The sequence below is a fragment of the Bos grunniens genome, chromosome 10, assembly GCF_055505025.1.
Source record: "Bos grunniens cultivar Pamir isolate PY7600 chromosome 10, Bosgru_T2T1.0, whole genome shotgun sequence".
Taxonomy (NCBI): Eukaryota; Metazoa; Chordata; class Mammalia; order Artiodactyla; family Bovidae; genus Bos; species Bos grunniens.
Window position 1 is genome coordinate 100267980 of NC_141174.1, and position 24624 is coordinate 100292603.

The 24624-nt window shown below is 39.4% G+C and overlaps 1 long non-coding RNA gene across 2 annotated transcripts in view; it reads right to left on the bottom strand.

Moving 5' to 3' along the window:
• LOC147365493 (uncharacterized) overlaps positions 1–24624 on the bottom strand; it is a 318067-nt gene that overhangs the window by 198690 nt on the left and 94753 nt on the right. For both annotated transcript variants that reach the window (XR_015135598.1, XR_015135597.1), the window contains exon 2: positions 9471–9737. This is a non-coding gene — a long non-coding RNA (uncharacterized LOC147365493). The remainder of the gene's footprint in view (positions 1–9470; positions 9738–24624) is intronic.

Consider the following 24624-nt stretch of genomic DNA (forward strand, 5'->3'; position numbering starts at 1 on the left):
TTCTCCATCAGTCCTTATGTCCCTGAGCATGGGACTGAGCATGGATAGCCTCCCTGTTGCTTATTCCTTTCTCACTTCCATCTAAAAACCTTCAGCTGTATGTTTCATGACATCAGATTATATTATCTCCTACCCCTCAATTCTGCTCTGTCTACAGGTCTTCCACCACATTATTCACTCTTGTATCTCAAGACTTTCACATCTGACTCATTGTCCTTCTCTCCAGACTACACCTTTCTTAATTTTTGGAGAGTTCAACATACATATAGATAATCTTTTCAAGTCCCAAGCTTCTCAGTTCCCTGAACCTCTCTCCTCTGGTGATACTGTTTTCCACATTATTTAGCCTCTACTTCCATAGATTTTATTATTATAAAACATAACATAATAACATAGATGTTATTATAACTTTAGCCTCTCCCTACTCATTATTTCACCTATTTTACTATTGGATAACCACCTTCTTTTGTTTTCACTCGATCTGGCTCACAAACTGCAACAATCCGTTGGCCCCTCTAGGACTCCAGTGTTATCAGTTTTGACTGTGTCTCACCTTATTGTTATTTCTCTCCCTTCTTTAACTAGCTTTACTTTCATAATCCTTAGCTCTCTCGTCCTTCTCCTTCATCATTATAAATACTTAGGAAATGTCTAAACCTGGTTAAATCTAACCTTTCAACCACCACATGTCTGCATCTCTGCAGCTGGATATGGCTTTTAAAAAATCCACATAACTACCTCGATTGGCATCAATTTGAATTCATGATCATAAACCTCAATCAATCCCCTACTGCTCTCTTACTATCATCCTACACTTCTATAGCCTATTCACTTTCTACTCTGCTAGAAATTCATTTTACTTTTTCTCATTTCTCCTCAAACTCCCAACATCTCCTGCATCCTCACTCTTGATTATAATTTTGCTTCCAACTTCACAATGAAAATTAGGACAACATTTACAAATTTATACTACCACATTTTCCCAATTGCCAGTCTTGCATTTGTCACCTGTTACCACAGCAGCTTTCTGACTTTCACAAGGAAATAGCTCAAGATAAAATGGACAGTTCATATCCATTAAAAATTAACAAAAATCCTGAAGATAAGTCCAAGAAGAAATTAAAAGATTATTTAATGTAGTCCATGATTACTGGTTATTTTAATTTTATAGAGTTACTTCCCTAAATGTGACCAAGGCCCTATAATTTCAGAAATAAATTGCTTCAAATTTCTAAGAAATAAAATTCCTATTTAAGCTACATTGGAAAGCAGTAGGAAAAAAAAGAGAAATGCTTCCCAGATCATTTATAAAATTAAATAGCATTGCTACTGAAATCATACAAAGATACCTTTAAAAAAGAAAATACGTATACCCGTGGTGGATGCATGTTGATGTATGGCAAAACCAATACAATATTGTAAAGTAAAAATAAATAAATAAATAATAAAAAGAAAGAAAGAAAGAAAATATAGGTTAATTTCACTTATCTAGTTATAGCCATTCCAGAATTGCAGGGATGGATCAATATTAAGAATTCTATTAATAATATTCACCATACACTTATCTAGTGAGTGAGTGAAAGTTGTTCAGTCATGTCCAACTCTTTGTACAGTCCATGGAATTCTCTAGGCCAGAATACTGGAGTGGGTAGCCTTTCTCTTCTCCAGGGGATCTTCCCAACCTAGGGATCGAACCCAGGTTTCCCACATTCCAGGCAGATTATTTACCAGCTAAGCCACGAGGGAAGCCCTTATCTAAGTAGATAGCAAAAAGGCATTGGATACAATTTAATTATTTATAAAAGTTGGATTTAAATCAATCCCGTTTTATATTTAAAAAATTCAATAAAGTAAACATTCATAGTTACTTAATTAACATGATACACATACAACTCAAAAGACAGCATTATGCTTAATTTAGGTACTAGAAACAGAAATATTAAAGTAAGCAGCAGGGTGAAAAGATACCTAACATTATCACAACAGCTGTACTTTGCACTGGAAAAACTCTGAAAACAGAGCACTAGACTAAGATTTACCAATAGAAAAAAAAAAGGCAAGTCATTACTATTTACAGGTATTTGTCTCTCTGGAAAGTGAAAGGCAAGCAACTTTAAAAGTACTAGCAGGAAACAAAATATTCAGCATAGAGCTGGATTGAAAATTAATATACAAAAATCAATAATTTGATATATTCTTATAAAACATAATGAAAATATGTATAATAGAAACAAAAAATACAAAATATCCTGGGAATATTGGTCAGAAATACATAGTCCCTATGAGAAAAAGTTAAATAAGCAGGGTGACAATATACAGCCTTGATATACTCCTTTCCCGATTTGGAACCAGTCTGTTGTTTCATGTCCAGTTCTAAATGTTGCGTCTTGACCTGCATACTCAGGAGGCAGGTCAAGTGGTCTGGTATTCCCATCTCTTGAAGAATTTTCCACAGTTTGTTGTGATCCACAGAGTCAAAGGCTTTGGCATAGTCAATAAAGCAGAAATAGATGTTTTTCTGGAACGCTCTTGTTCTTTTGATGATCCAACAGATGTTGGCAATTTGATCTCTGGTTCCTCTGTCTTTCCTAAAACCAGCTTGAACATCTGGAAGTTCACGGTTTCACATATTGTTGAAGCCTGGTTTGGAGAATTTTGAGCATTACTTTACTAGCGTGTGAGATGAGTGCAATTGTGCGGTAGTTTGAGCATTCTTTGGCATTGCCTTTCTTTGGGATTGAAATGAAAACAGACTTTTTCCAGTCCTGTGGCCACTGCTGAGTTTTCCAAATTTGCTGGCATATTGAGTGCAGCGCTTTCACAGCATCATCTTTCAGGATTTGAAATAGCTCAACTGGAATTCCATTACCTCCACTAGCTTTGTTTGTAGTGATGCTTCCTAAGGCCCACTTGACTTCACATTCCAGGATGTCTGGCTCTAGGTGAGTGATCACACCGCTATGATTATCTGGGTCATGAAGATCTTTTTTGTATACTTCTTCTGTGTGTTCTTGCCACCCCTTCTTAATATCTTCTGCTTCTGTTAGGTCCATACCATTTCTGTCCTTTATCGAGCCTTGTCTTGGCATGAAATATTCCCTTGGTATCTCTAGTTTTCTTGAAGAGATCTCTAGTCCTTCCCATTCCATTGTTTTCCTCTATTTCTTTGCACTGATCACTGAGGAAGGCTTTCTTGTCTCTCCTTGATATTCTTCGGAACTCTGCATTCAAATGGGTATATTTTTCCTTTTCTCCTTTGCTTTTCACTTCTCTTCTTTTCATAGCTGTTTGTAAGGCCTCCTCACACAACCATTTTGCCTTTTTGCATTTCTTTTTCTTAGGGATGGTCTTGATCACTGCCTCCTGAACAATGTCATGAACCTCTTTCCATAGTTCTTCAGGCACTCTGTCTATCAGATCTAATCCCTTGAATCTATTTATCACTCCCACTGTATAATCATAAGGGATTTGATTTAGGTCATACCTGAATGGTCTAGTAGTTTTCCCTACTTTCTTCAATTTAAGTCTGAATTTGGCAATAAGGAGTTCATGATCTGAGCCACAGTCCATTCCTGGTCCTGTTTTTGCTGACTGTATAGAGAGTCTTCATTTTTGGCTGCAAAGAAGATAATCGATCTGATTTCGGTGTTGACCATCTGGTGATGTCCATGTGTAGAGTCTTCTCTTATGTTGTTGGAAGAGGGTGTTCGCCATGACAAATGCATTCTTTTGGCAAAACTCTGTTAGCCTTTGCCTTGCTTCATTCTGTACGCCAAGGCCAAATTTGCCTGTTCCTTCAGGTATTTATTGACTTCCTACTTTTGCATACCAGTCCCCTACAATGAAAAGACATCTTTTTTGTATGTTAGTCCTAGAAGGTCTTATAGGTCTTCATAGACCCATTCAACTTCAGCTTCTTCAGCATTATTGGTAGGGGCATAGACTCGGATTACTGTGATATTGAATGGTTTGCCTTGGAAATGAAAAGAGATCATTCTGTTGTTTTTGAGACTGCATCCAAGTACTGCATTTCAGACTGTTTTGTTGATTATGATGGCTACTCCATTTCTTCTAAGGAATTCTTGCCCACAGTAGTAGATGTAATGGTCATCTGAATTAAATTCACCCATTCCAGTCCATTTTAGTTCGCAGATTCCTAAAATGTCAGTGTTCACTCTTGCCATCTCCTGTTTGACCACTTCCAATTTACCTTGATTCATGGACCATGAATTACAAGTTCCCATGCTGTATTGCTCTTTACAGCATCAGACCTTACTTCCATCACCAGTCACATCCATAACTGAGTGTTTTTACTTTGGCTCCATCTCTTCATTCTTTCTGCAGTTAGTTCTCCACTGATCTCCAGTAGTGTATTGGGCACCTACTGTCCGGGGGAGTTCATCTTTCAGTGTTCAATCTTTTTGTCTTTTCATACTGTTCATGGGGTTCTCAAGGAAAGAATACTGAAGGGGTTTGCCATTCCCTTCTCCATTGGACCACGTTTTGTCAGACCTCTCCACCATAACCTGTCCCTTTTGGATGGCCCTACACAGCACGGCACCCTGCTTATTTAACTTCTATGCAGAGTACATCATGAGAAACGCTGGACTGGAAGAAGCACAAGCTGGAATCAAGACTGCCGGGAGAAATATCAATAACCTCAGATATGCAGATGACACCACCCTTATGGCAGAAAGTGAAGAAGAACTAAAAAGCCTCTTGATGAAAGTGAAAGTAGAGAGTGAAAAAGTTTGCTTAAAGCTTAACATTCAGAAAACGAAGATCATGGCATCCAGTCCCATCACTTCATGGGAAATAGATGGGGAAACAGTGGAAACAGTGTCCGACTTTATTTTTCTGGGCTCCAAAATCACTGCTGATAGTGACTGCAGCCATGAAATTAAAAGACGCTTACTCCTTGGAAGGAAAGTCATGACCAACCTAGATAGCCTATTCAAAAGCAGAGACATTACTTTGCCAACAAAGGTCCATCTAGTCAAGGCTATGGTTTTTCCTGTGGTCATGTATGGATGTGAGAGTTGGACCATGAAGAAGGCTGAGCACCGAAGAATTGATGCTTTTGAACTGTGGTGTTGGAGAAGACTCTTGAGAGTCCCTTGGACTGCAGGGAGATCCAACCAGTCCATCCTAAAGAAGATCAGCCCTGGGATTTCTTTGGAAGGAATGATGCTACAGCTGAAACTCCAGTACTTTGGCCACCTCGTGTGAAGAGTTGACTCATTGGAAAAGACTCTGATGCTGGGAGGGATTGGGGGCAGTAGGAGAAGGGGACGACAGTGGATGAGATGGCTGGATGGCATCCCTGACTCAATGGACATGAGTCTGAGTGAACTTGGGGAGTTGGTGATGGACAGGGAGGCCTGGCATGCTGCGATTCATGGGGTCGCAAAGAGTCAGACACGACTGAGTGACTGAACTGAACTGAACTGAACACAGCATGGCTCATTGTTTCACTGAGTTAGACAAGGCTGTCCATGTGATCAGAATGGTTAGTTTTCTGTGATTGTGGTTTTCAGTCTGTCTGCCTTCTGATGGAGAAGGCTAAGAGGCTTATAGAAGCTTCCTGATGGGAGAGACTGACTGAGGGGGAAATTGGGTCTCGTTCTGATGGGTGGGCCATGCTCAGTAAATCTTTAATCCAATTTTCTGTTGGATTTTTCTGGATTTTCTGGATGAAGCAAAAACTGGAATCAAGATTGCTGGGGAAAATATCAATAACTTCAGATATGCAGATGATAGCATACTTTTGGCAGAAAGTCAAGAAGAACTAAAGAGCCTCTTGATGAAAGTGAAAGAGGACAGTTAAAAAGTTGGCTTAAAACTCAACATTCAGAAAACAAAGATCATGGCATTGGTCCCATCACTTCATGGCAAATAGATGGGGAAACAGTGGAAACAGTGACAGAATTTATTTTGGGGGCTCCAAAATCACTGCAGATGTTGACTGCAGCTGTGAAATGAAAAGACACTTGCTCCTTGGAAGAAATGCCCAACCTAGACAGCATATTAAAAAGCAGAGATATTACTTTGCCAACAAATGTCGGTCTAGTCAAAACTGTGGTTTTTCCAGGAGTCATGTATGGATGTGAGAGTTGGACTATAAAGAAAGCTGAGCACTGAAGAATTGATGCTTTTGAAGAGAAGACTCTTGAGAGTCCCTCGGACTGCAAGGAGATCCAACCAGTCCATCCTAAAGGAAATCAGTCCTGAATGTTTATTGGAAGGAGTGATGTTGAAGTTGAAACTCCAATACTTTGCCCACCTGATGCAAAGAGCTAAATCATTTGAAAAGACCCTGATACTGGGAAAGATGGAGGGCAGGAGGAGAAGGGGACGACAGAGGATGAGATGGTTGGATGGCATCACCGACTCAATGGATATGAGTTTGAGTAAACTCCGGGAGTTGGTGATGGACAGGGGGGCCTGGCATGCTGTGGTCCATGGGGTTGCAGAGAGTCAGACATGACTGAGCAACTGAACTGAACTGAACTGATGAGAAAAAGAGTATAAAATTCCAATGAAGGCCATAAAAGAAGACTTGAAAAATGAGTTTCATTTTGTTTGGGGGTAAAAAGATTCACTTACTTAAAGGTATCTTTTTTATCAAATTAATCTATAAATCAGTGTTATAAAAATCAATATTCCCATTGTACTTTTAAATTTGGCTCTATAACTTGAACAAAGGAAAGTGGAAGGCCCTTTAGATATTCAAATATATTCAAGCTACAATAATAAAACATCCCAGGATCAGCACAGCAATAGACAGAATAAAAGAAAATAGACTCAAGTATATGTAAATGTATTTGATAAGGATGGTATTTCAAATTAGTGGAGAGAAAAATGGACTACTGAAAGAAGAGGCTTGTACAATGAACCAGTCATCTGGAAAAGGACAGCAAATTGGAAAAGTGAATCCATGACTTATCCATTAGCAATGGCTAATATGTGTCATAAACTTAGAATTCAGGAGGTATTTCCAAGCATGATATGATATCTAGAAGCAATGACATAATGGACACATATGTTCACATGAAAATTTGAAACTTCTGCAAGGCAAAATATACCATAACAAAAGAAAGAAGACAGAGTGATCAGAGAAAAGTACAGACAACACACAGAAAAGACAAAAGTCTAACATCTCTAATATGTATTAATATATGTAACATATTTATATATCATATATGTTAATATATCATATATTAACAGGTTAATATGATATATAATATATATGTGATATATAATAATGTATTTGTTAATATATTAATTAACAAATTAATATGTATATATTGTGTGCTCAGTCTTGTCAGACTCTTTGCAACCCCATGGGCTGTAGCCCACCAGGTTCCTCTGTCTATGGAGTTTTCCAGGCAAGATTACTGGAGTGGGTTGCCATTCCCTACTCCAGGGGATCTTCCTGACCCAGGGATTGAATCTGTCTCTTGTGTCTCCTACACTGGAAGGCAGATTCTTTACCACTAGCGCCACCTAGGAAGCCTATTAACATTATATAGAAGTCTGTATTTAAAAAGACAAATAACCAAATAGGGAAAAGATACACATCAACAGGCAACTTGTAGGAAAAATTCTGTGGGCCAATAAACTTATAAAAAGGAGCTGAACCTAACAATTAAAGAAATTTAAAGTAAAACAGAATTAACAAAGAGTAATAAAGACCAATGGTAGATTATAGACAGTATTAATGAATACAACTTTACTTGGCAGAGTAATTAATAATATATCAATTGGAAAAACATTTATGGACAATCTACTAAAATTCTGAAAGTTCAGAATCTTTGAACCAGCAATACTACAGGTATTAATTCAGAGGACAGAAAGAGAAGAAGAGGAGTGGGGAATGAGAATGGGGGATATAGGGAAGAGGACTAAGGAGAGGAGAATGAAGAGGAGAAGGAAGAGGAAAAAGAGGAGAAGAGGAGGACATCAGAGGAAAGGGAAGAGGAGGAAGAGGAGAAGAATCTCATAAAAAATAAAAAATAAATTCTGGAAGAGTATAAAGAATATAGACAAACTATTAATGACAGTTACTTCTGAAGGATGAGTTGGTATGGGAATTTCACTTACTGTTAAATATTTGCATAGCACTTAACTTTTTAATATAAGAAAATATTAGTTTTGAAATCTAATTTTGAAATATTAGATTTCTACTTTTAGAAATCTAATTTTTGAATATATAGATATATTTATATCTATATATAATCTTATAAATATATAGATATATATTTCTAACAATAGAAATATTAGAAATCTACTTTTTGAAATATTTCAAAAGTAAAATGAAATTGCAAGCAAGCTTAGAAAGATAGCATTTCCTTTATAGTGATTTTGTTGCTAGCTTTTTCTCACCAAGTGCATATCTAGAGCTCCTATAGATAAAATTTCCGATTTCCACCCAAGTAGTGACCATTCCACTCTCTCTGCTCATGCACTGTAGAAATAGAGAATGGAATGGTCTTCATCAAAGCTTAATTCCTCAACACACAACACTGACACATATTTCCCCAAATTGCTCAGATTGTTGACTTTAAGAACCATTAGGCAAGAAATGCTGGAAAGCTAGCACAGAATTATATAAATACTGATCTGAAAGTAATGAAAATGATTGCACTTTGCCAAGTCAGAAATCTAAGAATTCTATTGGGGAAGCAAAAGAAAGTTGTTTTCATCAAGATAGTTTGTGATGTCTCCAATACAACTAAAAATCAAAGAACTTACTTGGATGGGCCTGCTCCTTAATTAACACTTTGGAAATGTCTTATCACCAAAAGGTTTCCTAGGAATTAGTATCCCTGCTCAGTGGAATGAAGAGGAGGATTTTCACCTTTTGACCTAAAATTTTTGAATCTTTCCAAGCATTGATTCAGCACCAAAAAATCCAATTTAGTATTGACTTCTACATAATAAACAATATATTAAATAGATTTATACATATTAATCTTCATGTCCCTTCATATTAATATTTTCACAGCCTAGGGAATAATAAAAATGATGTAAGGAACTTGGAATAATAATACAGTAACCAATTCTCCCAATCAATACACAAATTATTTCAGAGACAGAGTCAAAGTTCCTTAAGGATCTAATTTTCTTCATACTGAGAAGCACAGTGATGACTCAAAGAAACTGAAGTTAACAACAACCCATTTTCTGTAATTTGGAGATTGTTTAGGGGTGTGCATAAGGGTGGTGCGGTGGTAAAGAATTCACCTGCAATGAAGGTGACACAGAAGTTGTGGGTTCCATCCCTGGGTCAGGAAGATCCCCTAGAGAAGGAAACGGCAACCCACTCCAGTATTCTTGCCTGGAAAATTCCATGGAAAGAGAAACCTGGTGGGCTGCAGTACCTGAGGCCATAAAAAGAGTCAGACATGATTGAGCATGCATCTCCTCTCCTCCTCCTCCTCCTAGGGGTGTGTGTATTGAATGCATACCTTGGATGGTCCTCTGTGTCCTCTATGAAGAAGAGCAACATGTGGCATCTCTAAATCATTCTCATCTTCTGGGTAACATCTCTCATAGTTGCTAGATTACCATACTTCACAGTCATTTTCATTCAAACCTCACTTATGTGTTTAGAGTAAAGGAGTCCTTGTCTTTTGTAGTCTGTTTCAAGTTTAGTCTTCAAGTTGAAGTATGTGATCATCTTAAGACAGTTGGAATTTAGGATGCTCTCTGAATAAAGCTCCACCATAGCTGACCTGGGGAAGAAAGAAATTTGGTACCAGGTGTTAAAGGGTTAAGATTAGAGGCTGAGTATCCAAAGAGAATGTACAAAAAAAAAAAAAAAAGGCAATTCACAAGATGTCTTGATCTCCTGGAACACAAGGGAACCTCATACTTTGATAGACATTATCGATGCTCACTAGTATCCAGGTCTTCCTCCTGGATACATAATACTGTACCTCCAGGTATACTTGGGATTCAGTTCAGTTCAGTTCAGTTGCTCAGTCGTGCCTGACTCTTTGCAGCCCCATGGACTGCTGAACACCAGGCTTCCCTGTCCATCACCAATTCCCAGAGCTTACTCAAACTCATGTCCATCAAGTCAGGCAGGGTCTAAAAACTAATTCTAGACAATGTTATGAGTGGAAGTGTTCATGCCTTTTTCCAGGCAGGCATATTTAATTATTGGCACGAGACCCTTCAGAGTTCTCCACCTGCTGTGCTGACTAGATAAACACATTATGAAATGAAAGTATCATGAGATGGTAGTGCACTCTTTACTTTGGAAGCATGAATAACTGTGAAGAGCAGAGGTCTACTGCTGGACCTCATTGGGTGTATTCCTGTTTTAAGCCACTGAGATTTGAGCGATCTCGTACCAGCTGCATAACCCAACTTGTCTTGAGAAATACATATACTTAAGCAATCATCATGGTACCAGATGAAAGGTCTTTTTGATGTCATCATTATGGTCAACAAAGATGACCTGGGGTAAAGTATTATCATTTCAGTACTAGAATAAGTTCATGACATAGTTAGCTATGCATGTATATAAATTGGTGGATAAAAAGATCTTTAAAATTTTCATAAACTAATAATTGGGTTTTCTGAATTTGCCTTTTATTTCCAAATACCTTGGTTTATTTTTTAATGAATAATATTTGAAGGAGAGAGAAGATGGGGCTAAAAATATAAATTTACCCTCATCTATTAATAGTTAACAGCCAAGTATACAGGCAAGAAGAGTGATTTCTTTCTGTTTCGGTAGTGGGAAGATATATTGTTAAATCAACATGACATATTTATAAGCCACAAATGCAAGTTTAGCCTGAGACAGTTCTATCCAATGAGACAAAGAGTATACTGGTTATTTTATATTTGTTTAAAATGGGCACCTTATCTCTCCTTTCACCCTAGTCTTACCCCACGAGCACTTATACATTTTGTGTTCAGCCAATAAGGATGCTCAAGCAGAAAATGAAGAGAGAAGACAATATGGTCAGGATATTATGTCCCTAATTCTCTCCTTGGAAAATCACCTCAACTTGTCTGTGTCCCTAAAAGAAAGTCATTGCTTCTCTCAAGGAAGTATTAATACCCACTCCCCCCCAACCCCGCCCTCCCCAACCAACACACACACCCTGCTGTTGTAGCTTCCAGCCTAGGGATGGTAACAGCTCCACTATTCCTAGCTTCAGGCTCCTGCACTACTCTTGACAACTTACATAATTCTATAATAGAACAGACTTAATGAAAGAAACATTTAGGCATTGGTTCTTACTGGCTACTGAACTGGGGAATAAATAATTTAACATTATCTCTTCCATTGAATCACAACACTTGATTTTAAAGACAGAAGAATAACATAACATATTGTTCATAAAAGAATCCAACTTGTTATTTTACTAGGGCTATCATTTCATGTTTATATAGTAAACTACTTTTGTAAAGAATCTTCATGTAAAACGAGCAATCAACTAGATGGGAGAACAAGACAACTTTGCAACAAAACCACAAAAAAGACCCACACAAAAGACCCCCACATCCCTAAATAAAGCAAAGTGACAGCATCCACAAGATCTGCATGTCATCAGTGTCTGTGGAGAGAAGACAGAGAGAAGAAATGGGGTGTCTGTGGGTCTAAAAAATGAAAAAGCAGAACAGCGTACAGGTATTCCCTGAGGAGCAAGACCCGCCAATTTGAAAACAGCATTCAAAACTGGAAGCTTTTTGACCAACTCAACAGTGGATGGGAGCTTCCCTGGTGGTCCAGGGTTCTGCCTTCCAGTAAGGATCTGCCTTCCAATACAGAGGATGCAGGTTCTATCCCTGGTCAGGCGATTAAGATCCCACATGCCACGGGGCAACTAAGCCCATGTGCTACAACCAAGATACAGAGCAGTAAAAAAAAAGAAAAAAAACTATAAATGGCTGTTGATTGCTGCAAGAGACCCTACAGTAAAGTCTGAAAAAGACAAGCAGTATGGGTCACATGAATTGTCAAGATCAAACAGCCAAAATTTCCCTCTGAGACAAAGTCCCACAGTAGGCAGAAACTTCTTGGAATAAAGTGAAAATTCAGAAAAATTTGGGCACTGTAGAAACATGGAAGAGAGGACCCAGGTAAGTACGGAAAGGGAAACAGAGCCAGGAAACCTCAAAGAGTAAGTGAATATATGCCCTCACACTCCAAAAACATAAAACTAGAGAGTAAGTGAGTATATGCCCTAACACTCCAAAAACATAAAACTAAAGGGAGCACTAAAAATTAAGAAAACTACCTTGAGTAATAGAGCTATAACTTCTAAAAGCTTAGAAAAATTAGTTTCACATAAATATGAGCAACAGAAAAAGATCTAGGTCAAATCCAATACAAAGCTATTGAGGGAAAAAAGAGAAAAAGTATATACTACTACCCCTTTGGACACTGAAAACATACTAGGAGACATAAGCACAAAACAGATCTAATTGTGACCTCTCAGAGCAAATAAAGCTGCTAAGAAAACTATGTAACTTAAAAGAAGAACATTAATCAGAATTATAACTCAGAGTGTTAAGAGTTGATATACTTAAACAGAGCGATCGGGGCTCTGTAATCCCCGATCAGCCACCCCCCACCACCTTCCTTCCACCAGTCTATGCGGGAAGGTGAGGACCACAGGGACGCGGCACCGGGGTCAAGAGGCCCCACGGGCTCCAGCACAGGCCTCCAGCACAGCATGTGGGAAGGAGCTTGTGAGAGAATCTGGCTATCCTCCGCAGAGCCAGGGAGTCAGAGCTGGGATGACCACTCTCACCTGAGGACGTCAGCTGGCCCCGACTGAGGGTGAGCAAAGCCGCTGACAGGAGCAGGCACCAGTGGCGGCAGGTGCTATACCAAAAGGAGGCTGCAGAGGACCCAAGGACTGGACCTGAGGGGAACCTAAAAGCATCAGCAAGAAAACCCACCCCCCTGCACCAAGGAAGTGCAGAGGGGAGATCCCCTGCGGTGAGGCTTCCAAAGAACTCCCCAGGGTGATGGGAGAGGAGGAGCCGGGAGCTCTGGCCCTTCAGATTCCGTGTCCATTCCCATCCGCCCCCCTCACAGGGGAAGAAGCACAAACAGCCTTGAGGACAGGGATAAACCTGTGGAAAGCTGAAGAAGCGTAACCTTATTGGTCAAACTGTGCTCCCCTTGCCTACTATAGGTTTCACAAGAGCAAGCTGTGAAAGGGGAAACTTTTTAATTGACTGAGAGATTGATGTTGTTCAGTTGCTCAGTCGTGTCCCATCTCTTTGCAACTCCATGGACTGCAGCACACCAGGCTTCCCCATCCTGCACTGTCTCCCAGAGTTTACTCAAACTCATGTCCATTGAGTGGATCACGCCATCCAACATCTCATCCTCTGTTGCCCCTTCTCTTCCTTCCCTCAATTTTTCCTAGCATTAGGGTCTTTTCCAAAGGGTCAACTCTTTGCATCAGGTGACCAAAGAATTGGAGCTTCAGCTTCAGCATCAGTCCTTCCAATGAACACTCAGGACTAATCTCCTTTAGGATGGACTAGTTGGATCTCCTTGCAGTCCAAGGGACTCTCAAGAGTCTTCTCCAACACCACAGTTCAAAAGCATCAATTCTTCAGCACTCAGCTTTCTTTATAGTCCAACTCTCACATCCATACATGACTACTGGAAAAACCACAGCTTTGACTAGATGGACCTTTGTTAACAAAGTAATGTCTCTGCTTTGTAATATGCTGTCTAGCTTGTCATAGTTTTTCTTCCAAGGAGCAAGTGTCTTTAAATTTCATGGCTGCAGTCACCATCTGCAGTGCTTTTGGAGCCCAAGAAAGTAAAGTCTGTCACTGTTTCCATTGTTTCCCCATCTATTTGCCATGAAGTGATGGGACCGGATGCCATGATGTTAGTTTTCTGAATATTGAGTTTTAAGCCAGCTTTTTCACATTCCTCTTTGACCTTCATCAAGAGGCTCTTTAGTCCTCTTTGTTTTCTGCCATAAGGGTGGTGTCTGCATATCTGAGGTTACTGATATTTTTCCCAGCAATCTTGATTCCAGATTATGCTTCATCTAGCCCAGAATTTTGCATGCTATACTCTGCATGTGTTAAATAAGCAGGGTGACAATATACAGCCTTGATGTATTCCTTTCTCAATTTGGAGCCAGTCCATTGTTCCATGTCCAGTTCTAACTGTTGCTTCTTGACTTGCATACAAGTTTCTGAGTGAGAGATAGACGTTTGCATTTATACAAGATTGGACTTTCTAATGGCTGAAAATGAGACTGTCTTTAATGTCTGAATGAAAATGATGAGATCTGTCCTAGGGAGTTTCCTGGGGTGGAAAAGGGAGGGAAGACAAAAAGGGCAGGAAGACAAGGTGAAAATACATAATGAAATGAAGTTGCTTCTGCTGTTATCCTACCAATGAAATGGTTGAATGGTAACATTTCTGGAACCAGCACAGAAGAGCTACACTCTCTGGGACTGGAGGAATTAATAGATGGTGAGGACTGACAGCACTTTGACTCAATGTGGGCCCTTTGTCCTTAAAACCTAATGATTCAGTATGATTCACACATTTTAAATCTTACAGGTAAAGAAACTGAGACTCAGAAACTTTACATAAATGGCCCAAGGACAGCGCTGGTACAAGCATGTCTAGGACATTTGTGAAGTAGGCTGCTCCAGCTCTGTGGTGTGTTTTATACACACTTCTCATTTAATCCAAACAACTCCTTACAGGCTAGCTTCTATTTTTATGCCCAGATCAGAAAGTCAAATTAGTCTTTGGTGCCTCCTCCTGCTTCACTACCTTGGGCAGTAGGGTGATTTTAGGAATCCAAAGAAAAGCTTAGTGCAGTGTATCCTTTAGTGAGGAAAAGGTCCCACTGGCACCCTCAGAGCCAAAGAAAATGTGTTCCAGATTTAGTGCCAACTTTTCATGTCAGATGCAGGTAGTTTCAACAAAATTATAGAACAGATTTTATTCACTATCCATTTGTATCCCAAAATTACTTGATTCATACCAATAGTTGCTGGGCTGTTTTAAAAATACTCATTTTCTTTATTTAAAGCTGTCACACACAAATTCTTGGGATGCAGCCTGATGTAAAATTAACTACCAAGCATATTTCAACTGCCAAGAATAAAAACTCAGAACCATAAATGTCAATGGTTTACTGTGCTATAGTTGACTTTATAGTTAGCATTATTAGTTTTCTTCCTAAGGAAGAACATAGTATGAGGCTTTAAGGACATACTGCCAGACAGTCACAGAGAAATATATTTCCTTCCAGGAGCCATTGAAACTGTACTGGCTGGAGAGAAAGGATAGATAATTACAGTAGACAAGTATACAAATTACACTAGTCAGAAGGACAATGGAACAGACAGGAAGAGGATAATCCTGGTTTCCTTGGGGCAATATAGAATGTGGTGTTTGTAAATTTTAGTTATGATGGCACTGAAATCGACAAAGACACCCTCAGTCATCACCTCATTCCTTTTTATTTTTAGCTACCAACCGAGGTTACATTCTGCTCAGTTTCAGTAAGAAATGGGTTTTGTTTTACATTTTCTAGGCTCTGCTTTAATTAAGAAATCTTACTACATAGAGACTTTATTTCTACATATTAATTTGATAGCCAAATCTGTGAGCCCTCTGCCCTTTGGTTGAGCTTGTTTTTAGTACAATGTATTCTGTAACCAACATCTTTTGTTCCTTTGCTATATCATGATTTGTTTTCTGGGTTCTTAGTACATAAGATATACACAAACTTGCTGTCATAGAATTGGTTTTCAAGATGGACAAAGAAAAATAAAGAATTACAAAAGGGCCTACAGGAGCCAAGAAACTTCATCAGATTTCTTATATACTTCCATCTTCTTGGAGTTTGTTCATGGTATTATCTCATTTCTTTCCCCCTTGTGATGATTAGTTCTTAAACCATTAAAATAAAAAGATCCTGTGTTCTGTCTTTGGGTATAGAAAGCAAAGGAGTTCTCAAAGAGCTGCATCTGAGTCCTCAGCCAGGACCATGGAAAGAGGAAACACACACACACACACACACACATACACAAGAAGTGTATAGTAGCATCATCCAACCAGGAAGGTTTCCAGGTTCACTTAAAAAGAAAGACCTTCAAGAAAGAACACCAGAGCCCTGGGAGCAGATCTGAGCCAGGCTGGAGTGAGTGACAAGACCTTTGCATCACATGTCATGATCCAAAGACACTAAAGGATTTGCATCTAGGTAAAGCACCATGCTGGAGAAGGCGATGGCACCCCACTCCAGTACTCTTGCCTGGAAAATCCCATGGATGGAGGAGCCTGGTAGGCTACAGTCCATGGGGTCGCGAAGAGTCGGACACGACTGAGCGACTTCACTTTCACTTTTCACTTTCATGCATTGGAGAAGGAAATGGCAACCCACTCCAGTGTTCTTGCCTGGAGAATCCCAGGGACAGGGGAGCCTGGTGGGTTGCCGTCTATGGGGTCGCACAGAGTCGGACACGACTGAAGTGACTTAGCAGCAGCAGCAGCAGCAAAGCACCATGCCACAGCGAGTGTACCTAACCTAGCAAGGTCATGTCACACAAAAATCTTTCTCCGTATTTTAATGGAGATATGGCCAGACCACTTATCCCAACTAAGATGATCGGTAGCAATATCATTGCATTTATTCTTCTCTGGTATTGCATGCCTACCAAGCCAAACTAAAAGCTCCCTTAAACTAAAGAGCTAAAGTAATTCTCCACAACTTGATGTGTTGAACAGTCTCAAAATCAAGAGCATGGATACCAGAATTGGAAAGTGAATAGGAGAAATGATAACTGAGAAGTTTCCCCTAATAGAAGTTTTCTTTAATAGCCCTCCCAAGAGCAAGCCTTCATGGAGAAAAGGAAAAAAAATTGTGTACTTTGCACATATTTGGATATTCATATTTTGAACAGCTTTTGAAAAATCTCAACAAAATTACCACAGAAACCTGGATAAACACTGGTAATATTTAAGATAATGACTGCTCCCTTCCAAACCAATCTCAGAAGCAACAAAATATGGTACTGCAAGGAATAATTCAGCAGTCCATAAAAACAATTCTGCTTAATGAAAGTGAGTGATTCGCAAGTATTGCAAGAAATAGGAAACATTCTCAGGAAGCATTTATGGTTCATGTGTTAGTATTTATACTAACCTGGATTATTCCCTCTTTAATTTTAGGCAATATAGTGCTTTGCAGGTGGGTGGCTCAGTGATAAAGAATCTGCCTGCCAATGCAGGAGACACAGGTTCGATCCCTGGATTAGGAAGATCCCCTGGAGGAGGAATTGACAACTCACTCCAGTATTCTTGCCTGGAAAATTCTGGAAAATGGACAGAGGAGCCTACTGGGCTACTATCCATGGGGTCGCAAAGAGTCAGACACAGCTGAGCCGCTGAGCATGTGCACGAGTGCTATCTAAATTTAGGTCTCTTTTTTTCCTTTGTCACATTTTTCTTATGGCACATGTGCTTTTGGGTCAACATTAGTGGTGAAGCCCAAAAGCACACATGCTGACAATTATATTTTCCTTACTATGCATCTCTATTGTGGGTTAACTCTTATGATCTTTCTCACGAAAGCCAAGCAAATCAGATTTACGTTCATGGAACTATAACAAAACTTTTGGGAATGTTGGTAATGGGTCCCACATGTTCTGTTTGCTTAGATTCATAAAGCTGGAAAGGGAATTTCAAGGGATCATGTGGGGATTTTAGAAACTTAATTTTAAATGATCTGATACCATTTACTAATTTTCCACAAGGATAGATTTCTGAGCAAATGGGTAGTTTCTGTTAGGCCCCTTGAGTTCTCACTTGTAAGACTGAACCCACTTTTGTGTGAGAGAATACACTGCTGACAGATAAAGGGAATTCTGATGTCACCCTTATGAAGACAGTAGGAGGCAAGTGGCAGACACCACAGAACACCTTAAGCAATTCTGGTATCAGGATAGATATATGACACCAGAATTCCAACCAATTAAAAGCATAAAAATATCTATGAAGCATGCATAAGTAGCCATTATTATTTTCTAAATGTACTAGTGATGCAACATGCAATATAAAATAAAATATGTTTCAACATATTTTTGCATGCTGAATCTTCAAGGGATAATCCTGCTAAATTACTCTTCAATCAGGAAATTATTTTATTAGTTGGTCTCTCAAATAGTTTGCCTTGAGGAAACTGAAAAATTTCAGTCATTTTGGCCAGACCTCTGCTGCTGGTATCTATACTTAAATCACCCAAAATAGGTGGTTGCTTATCCAGTTTTTAAACCCTTTCTGAAACAGGGATCTCATAACCTTCTCATTACACCAAAATGCCTCCTATATGTAAATCTGCTCTTTGGGTCACCACTACACTCACTATATGAGTAGACCTTAACATGGCAGTAGATGGACTTCATAAATTGGTAAAGAATTAGTAATGTATGTAGGGAGCAGAGTCAGCTATAGGAAATAAAGAGGACGGCTGGGACTAGCTCACAAGCACAGGGTGCACAGCAGCAGTTCTCAAACTGAGGCCTGCATCAGAGTTACCTGGAGGGCTCACTCAACAGATTACTGGACCCAGTACTTCTAATTCAGTAAGTCTGGTGTAATCTAATGTCTGAACTTTTTTTATTTCTAAAATATTTCCCAGTGAGGCTGATGTTGCTGGTCCAGGGACCACATTTTGAGAACCACTGTTCTACAGTATTTATTCTTGCAAATAGCTCCATCTTCCTGAGATACAGAAATGTATACAAAATAAAAACAGAAAAATCTTAGGAAGAAAAAATTGCTTTCATTTCTCCTAGAAACATTTTTCACATAGATCTATAACTGTTTGTCTCCCTAATTATGGAGTTAACTTGTCTGTACCAAAAAGACCCCAAATGGTTACTGCCGAGCCTGGAGTGTTACCTTCTGAGGTATTTAAATGTCAAGGAGGAATGAGCCCCAAAACTTGGAGATACTTCTTGGGTGGTAAAAGCCAAGAACACAGGGCATTCTGGCTCCTGGAGAGATTTTATTTATAAACAAAAGAGCTGAAGTAAGGATTTAGGCCCATGATGTTTCCAAGGAGATATTTTCAGGAGAGGAGGGGGATAGCTGTCTCCTTCCCCCTTGTAAGCAAAGAAAAATCATTTTCCCTGTCTCTCACCTATGGAGTGTTCAGCCACTCAAGTAGTACACTTGTCCTTACTTTTATTACATCACACCAGAGGTAAGTTCTGGGACAACAGGAGTTGATGTGCTTAAGAACTCTCTCTCATACCCACAATACTTTATGTATGCATTTAGGACAAAATTTTAAAAAGCTAGTATTAAAAACCTAACAGCATCCAACCTTAAATCAGCTCCACTGTGATTAGGGCACCTTGCAATTCCTGATAAAGGTTAAGACTGTACCCAGCTGATTCTGTAAAAGGGATATTAAAAAATTTTATCCAAATTATTTCTTCCTGGCAGAAAAAATAACTCATATGTGTATTGCCTTTTAGACCATTAACCAGTTTCCAACTGTACTCACCATTCTCATTCTAAGATTCTCTTACTGAATTTCCTACAAATGCCGACTTTCTCAAAGTGTTATTGTAATCAAGCTTTCATCTTACTGGTTCCTTCATTATTTGATAAGTTAAGTAAAATTGTTGACAAGTTATTTCTATTTCTATAAGTTACACTTTTAAATTCAAAACCTGTGTTTACAGGAAGTTCCAACAGCCATCACTCTAACAAAGCCTGTAGCAATGGGGCTTGCCCCTGTCTGTGCTGCTGTCCCACCTCTACTACCGATTCATGGAAGTGCTGCCTCTTCTCTTGACAAATTTACTTAGGCAGGCGCCATCATTCCTCACCTGACATCCATGTGCCTTATGGTTTAGTCGCTAAGTCGTGTCTGACTCTTGAGACCCCAGGCTCCTCTGTCCATGGGATTCTCCAGGCAAGAATACTGGAGTGGGTTGCCATTTCCTTCTCCAATGTGCCTTATACCCTGCTTGAAATGGAGAAAAACATTAACCTTTACACCTACTCTTTCTTTGACAAAGGTCCTCCTAGCGCGTCTAAGTAGCACAACTGGACGTGATTCACACAACCTCCATTTAGATGAGGCCATGCCCTGTGGAGTTGTGCAATATGGTGGCTCTGGACCACCAGGTCTTGTCTTGGGAGCACAAGATGGATCATAAAAAGTATTTATATTTTATCCATACTCTATAAGCCACTCATCCAGAGGAAAAAGACTCCAGTCTAGTCCACATCTGGAATAATATAACTAATGAAGAAGAAAGAGGAAGTTCTAGGTTGCTTAAATGTATATAATGAGCATTTTCCATTTTTCTTCCTCTTATGCAGAAAGTCATTCCTTCTCCATATAAGTAAATACATTTAGTTCCTTCATCACTCTTAAGCACCGAAGAAGCCCAGATGGCCACAAAAGCAGAGCAGGCTCATCTGTCTCTACGTCTTTCTTTCCAGAGCACAGTGGCTTCAGAAGCAGATTCTGGTTCTTCTATCTGGTTGTATAAATGGTTTGTAGTGTAACAGCCCTTGGTAGGAGTGATTTTGCTGAATTGCTGTTGGATATGAAGCCACTGATAATTAACAACCCTGAGAAATGTATCAGAGTACCACAGAACTCTGCTGAGAATATCATTCATTACGTCACAAGATGCCATCTCCATTAAATCTTCTCCTGTCTGTCCCCAACCTCAAGGATATATCTGTACCTCTGGAGTCACAAATGTTTGCATCTTATGTACAACCAGCCTCTTTTCTGAATAGCTTTTAAAATATCAGACATAAATATAAGGGCCTTTGTAGACCTTTATGGTTGACTTTTTAAATTATTATTATTATTAATGTTATTTCTTGCTCCATTTTAATATTCATGCTTTTATGTTGCTCACTTCTCATTTCCTTTAAAATTGTATCATTTTGCTTTCTCTTGTTCTTATTTTTCCCCAACTCTTTCTCTATCTCCATCCCCTCCCCCACAACTGTCATACAGTCCTACACACAGAGAGAGAACTATTTGGAAACATAAGATCTCTCTGTAACAGGTAGACAGTAAAAGAAAGAACCCTGGATTCTCTAAGTCAATGATTCAGTACTCTAGTCGTCTGTTAACATATGCCCTCATTACTCCACACACTGTTCAACTGTGATCCCCCCAACCCTGAAGTTTCTACCTTTCTTCCCTACTTTCATCAGGAACACTATCCAGCTTATCCAATGTTTGGTAAGTTTTCAAACAATGCAGTTCTTGATATTAGGTAATTCTTTGAATGTTGTCAAGAAACTGGGACATATTAGTTAAGGGGAGTCATTTGTTTGGGGGAAGCAGTTTTTTTAATTACTAGGCAGTATTATCTATATTTCAGATAATATTAACAGAAGCAGAAGATGTTAAGAGGTGGCAAGAATACACAGAAGAACTATACACAAAAGATCTTCATGGCCCAGATAACCACGATGGTGTGATCACTCATCTAGGGCCAGACATCCTGGAATGTGAAGTTGGGTGGGCCTTAGGAAGCATCACTACCAACAAAGCTAGTGGAGGTGATGGAATTCCAGTTGAGCTATTTCAAATCCTGACAGACGATGCTGTGAAAATGCTGCACTCCATGTGCCAGCAAATTTGGAAAACTCAGCAATGGCCACAGGACTGGAAAAGGTCAGTTTTCATTGCAATCCCAAAGAAAAGCAATGCCAAAGAATGCTCAAACTACTGCACAATTGCACTCATCTCACATGCTAGCAAAGTAATGCCCAAAATTCTCCAAGCCAGGCTTCAGCAGTACATGAAACCATGAACTTCCAGATGTTCAAGCTGGATTTAGAAAAGGCAGAGGAACCAGAAATCAAATTGCCAACATCCACTGGATCATCAAAAAAGCAACAGAGTTCCAGAAAAACATCTATTTATGCTTTATTGACTACAGCAAATCCTTTGACTGTGTGGAACAACAAACTGGAAAATTCTTCAAGAGATGGGAATACCAGACCACCTGACCTGCCTCCTGAGAAATGTGTATGCAGGTCAGGAAGCAACAATTACAACTGGCCATGGAACAACAGACTGGTTCCAAATTGGGAAAGGAGTACTTCAAGGCTGTATATTGTCACTCTGCTTATTTAATTTATGTGCAGAGTACATTATGCAAAATGCCAGGCTGGATGAAGCACAAGCTGGAATCAAGATTGCCGGGAGAAATATCAATAACCTCAGGTATGTAGATGACACCACCCTTATGGCAGAAAGCAAAGAAGAACTAAAGAGCCTGTTGATGAAAGTGAAAAAGGACAGTGAAAATGTTGGCTTAAAACTCAACATTCAGAAAACTAAGATCACGGCATCCAGCCCCATCAGTTCATGGCAAATAGATGGGGAAACAATGGAAATAGTGACAGACATTATTTTCTTGGGCTCCAAAATCACTGCAGATGGTGACTGCAGCTCTGAAATGAAAAGACATTTGCTCTTTGGAAGAAAAGTTATGGCCAACCTAGACAGCATATTAAAAAGCAGAGACATTACTTTGCCAACAAAGGTGGGTATAGTCAAAGTTATGGTTTTTCCAGTAGTCATGTATGGATGTGAGAATTGGAGTATAAAGAAAGCTGAGCACTGAAGAATTGATGCTTTTGAACTGTGGTGTTGGAGAAGACTCTTGAGAGTCCCTTGGACTGCAAGGAGATCCAACCAGTTCATCCTAAAGGAGATCAGTCCTGAATATTCATTGAAAGTACTGATGCTGAAGCTGGAACTCCAATACTTTGGCCACCTGATGCAAAGAACTGACTCATTGGGAAAGACCCTGATGCTGGGAAAGATTGAAGGCAGGAGGAGAAGGGGACAACCAAGGACGAGATGGTTAGATGGCATCACTGACTCGATGGAGATGAGTTTGACCAAACTTCGGGACATGGTAAAGGACAGGGAAGCCTGGAGTCCTGCAGTCCATGGGGTTGCAAAGAGTCAGACACAACTAAGCAAATGAGTTGACTATCTGTATTTATGTCTCTGTACAGCAAAAATAAACTTTATTACTGCAGAATATGTCTCTGATTATTTTAAACTTGCACTGACCACCAGCAGCATTTGAAGTACCAGAAAAAAAAACAGCATTAAACCTAATTACAGCCCAGTGGGCATGCTGCCTAAAATGGTCATGTTCTGGCTTCTGTCTAATATAATTCTGTTTATTTGGCTTACCCTGTCAATTTAGGTTTTATTTGTCATCTTTTATTCATCGTTATTCTTTAAAGACCTATATCTATCACTAAAAATTCCCAAGCAATCCTAATCATGTGAAGAAAAGAAAAATCTAATTTGTACAAAATATCTGAGTCCCAACTTTGTTATAAATTCTGAGATTTATTTCTTTAATAATGTATCAAGACAATTTGAATAACAGTCTTTTCATAGGTTTTAATGCTGTAAATTCTGGATGCTAAAGTTTTTGCTTTCTCATTATGTCCAGAAACTCAAATAATCTGGAAATTACTCCTTCAGGTACCTACCATACTAATGCATTACACTATGTGTTGTGATTACCCAAGTAAAATAAGAGCCAAGGATAAGGTGAAGGTTACTATTTGCTTCCAAAGAGGCTGTTTCATTGAGATTTTTATATTCTGTGAGTGCTACCTAAATACTTGTTGACTATGAAAAGAAGGTACCCCTTCCAGGGCCCATGTCCATCATTCAGTCCCTTCACTGACCTCAGGATGCTTACACTCTGCTGTCACAGCTCTCACCTCCCCTGATGACTATTTCCTTTCAGTTTTCCATGCTGTTTGGCTCATATGCAGACAATGTAATGGGACGCATCATTAACATCAAATACAGGGAAAGGCGAGGAAGCTTCACTCCCTTTCTTTATTTAAACTGCATAAAGGCTCACAAGGTAGTCAGGTAGAAAGAAGTAATATGTCTCAATGGAGAGTTGTAGAAGTTCTCACATCCAGGCAACAGAAAATGTGAAATGTAATTCATTCTCCTACTCCAACCTGATTATATTCCAAAGGCTTCCTAGTTCTAGAGCTGGATCAAGAATTTATGCCTGTTGTTGGCTATTTTAAAAATCCCAGATTCGTTACAGTCATTTGGATGTGCTTCCTTTCTTGAGAATCCAAAAAAAACAAGTGACTGAAGTCTAAGGCCCAACTCCCAACCCTACCCCTGGAGGCAGTTGAGTCATTCCAAAACATCAGAAAGTTATCTAGTCTGGCAAAATTTCAATCCTCCCCTGCTTGCTTCATCTTTATGGCAGTTAGAAACTTATTGCAAAGCTTCTGGTTATAGCTGAAGACTACATGCATTTACCTAGCCTAACTTGCACAATCCCATTAAAATGGCATCAGTTCAGTTCAGTCACTCAGTTGTGTCTCACTCTTTGTGACCGCATGGACTGCAGCACACAAGGCCTCCCTGTCTATCACCAACTCCCGGAGCTTCCTCAAACTCATGTCCATGAGTCAGTGATGCCATCCAACCATCTCATCCTGAGAGAGTCAATTCCTAGGTAGGTTGATAAGAAGTCTGGGGGTCCCAAGGAAGAGAAAGGGGTCTGGGGCTCTCAAAGTGGAGATTGGGGGTCTGG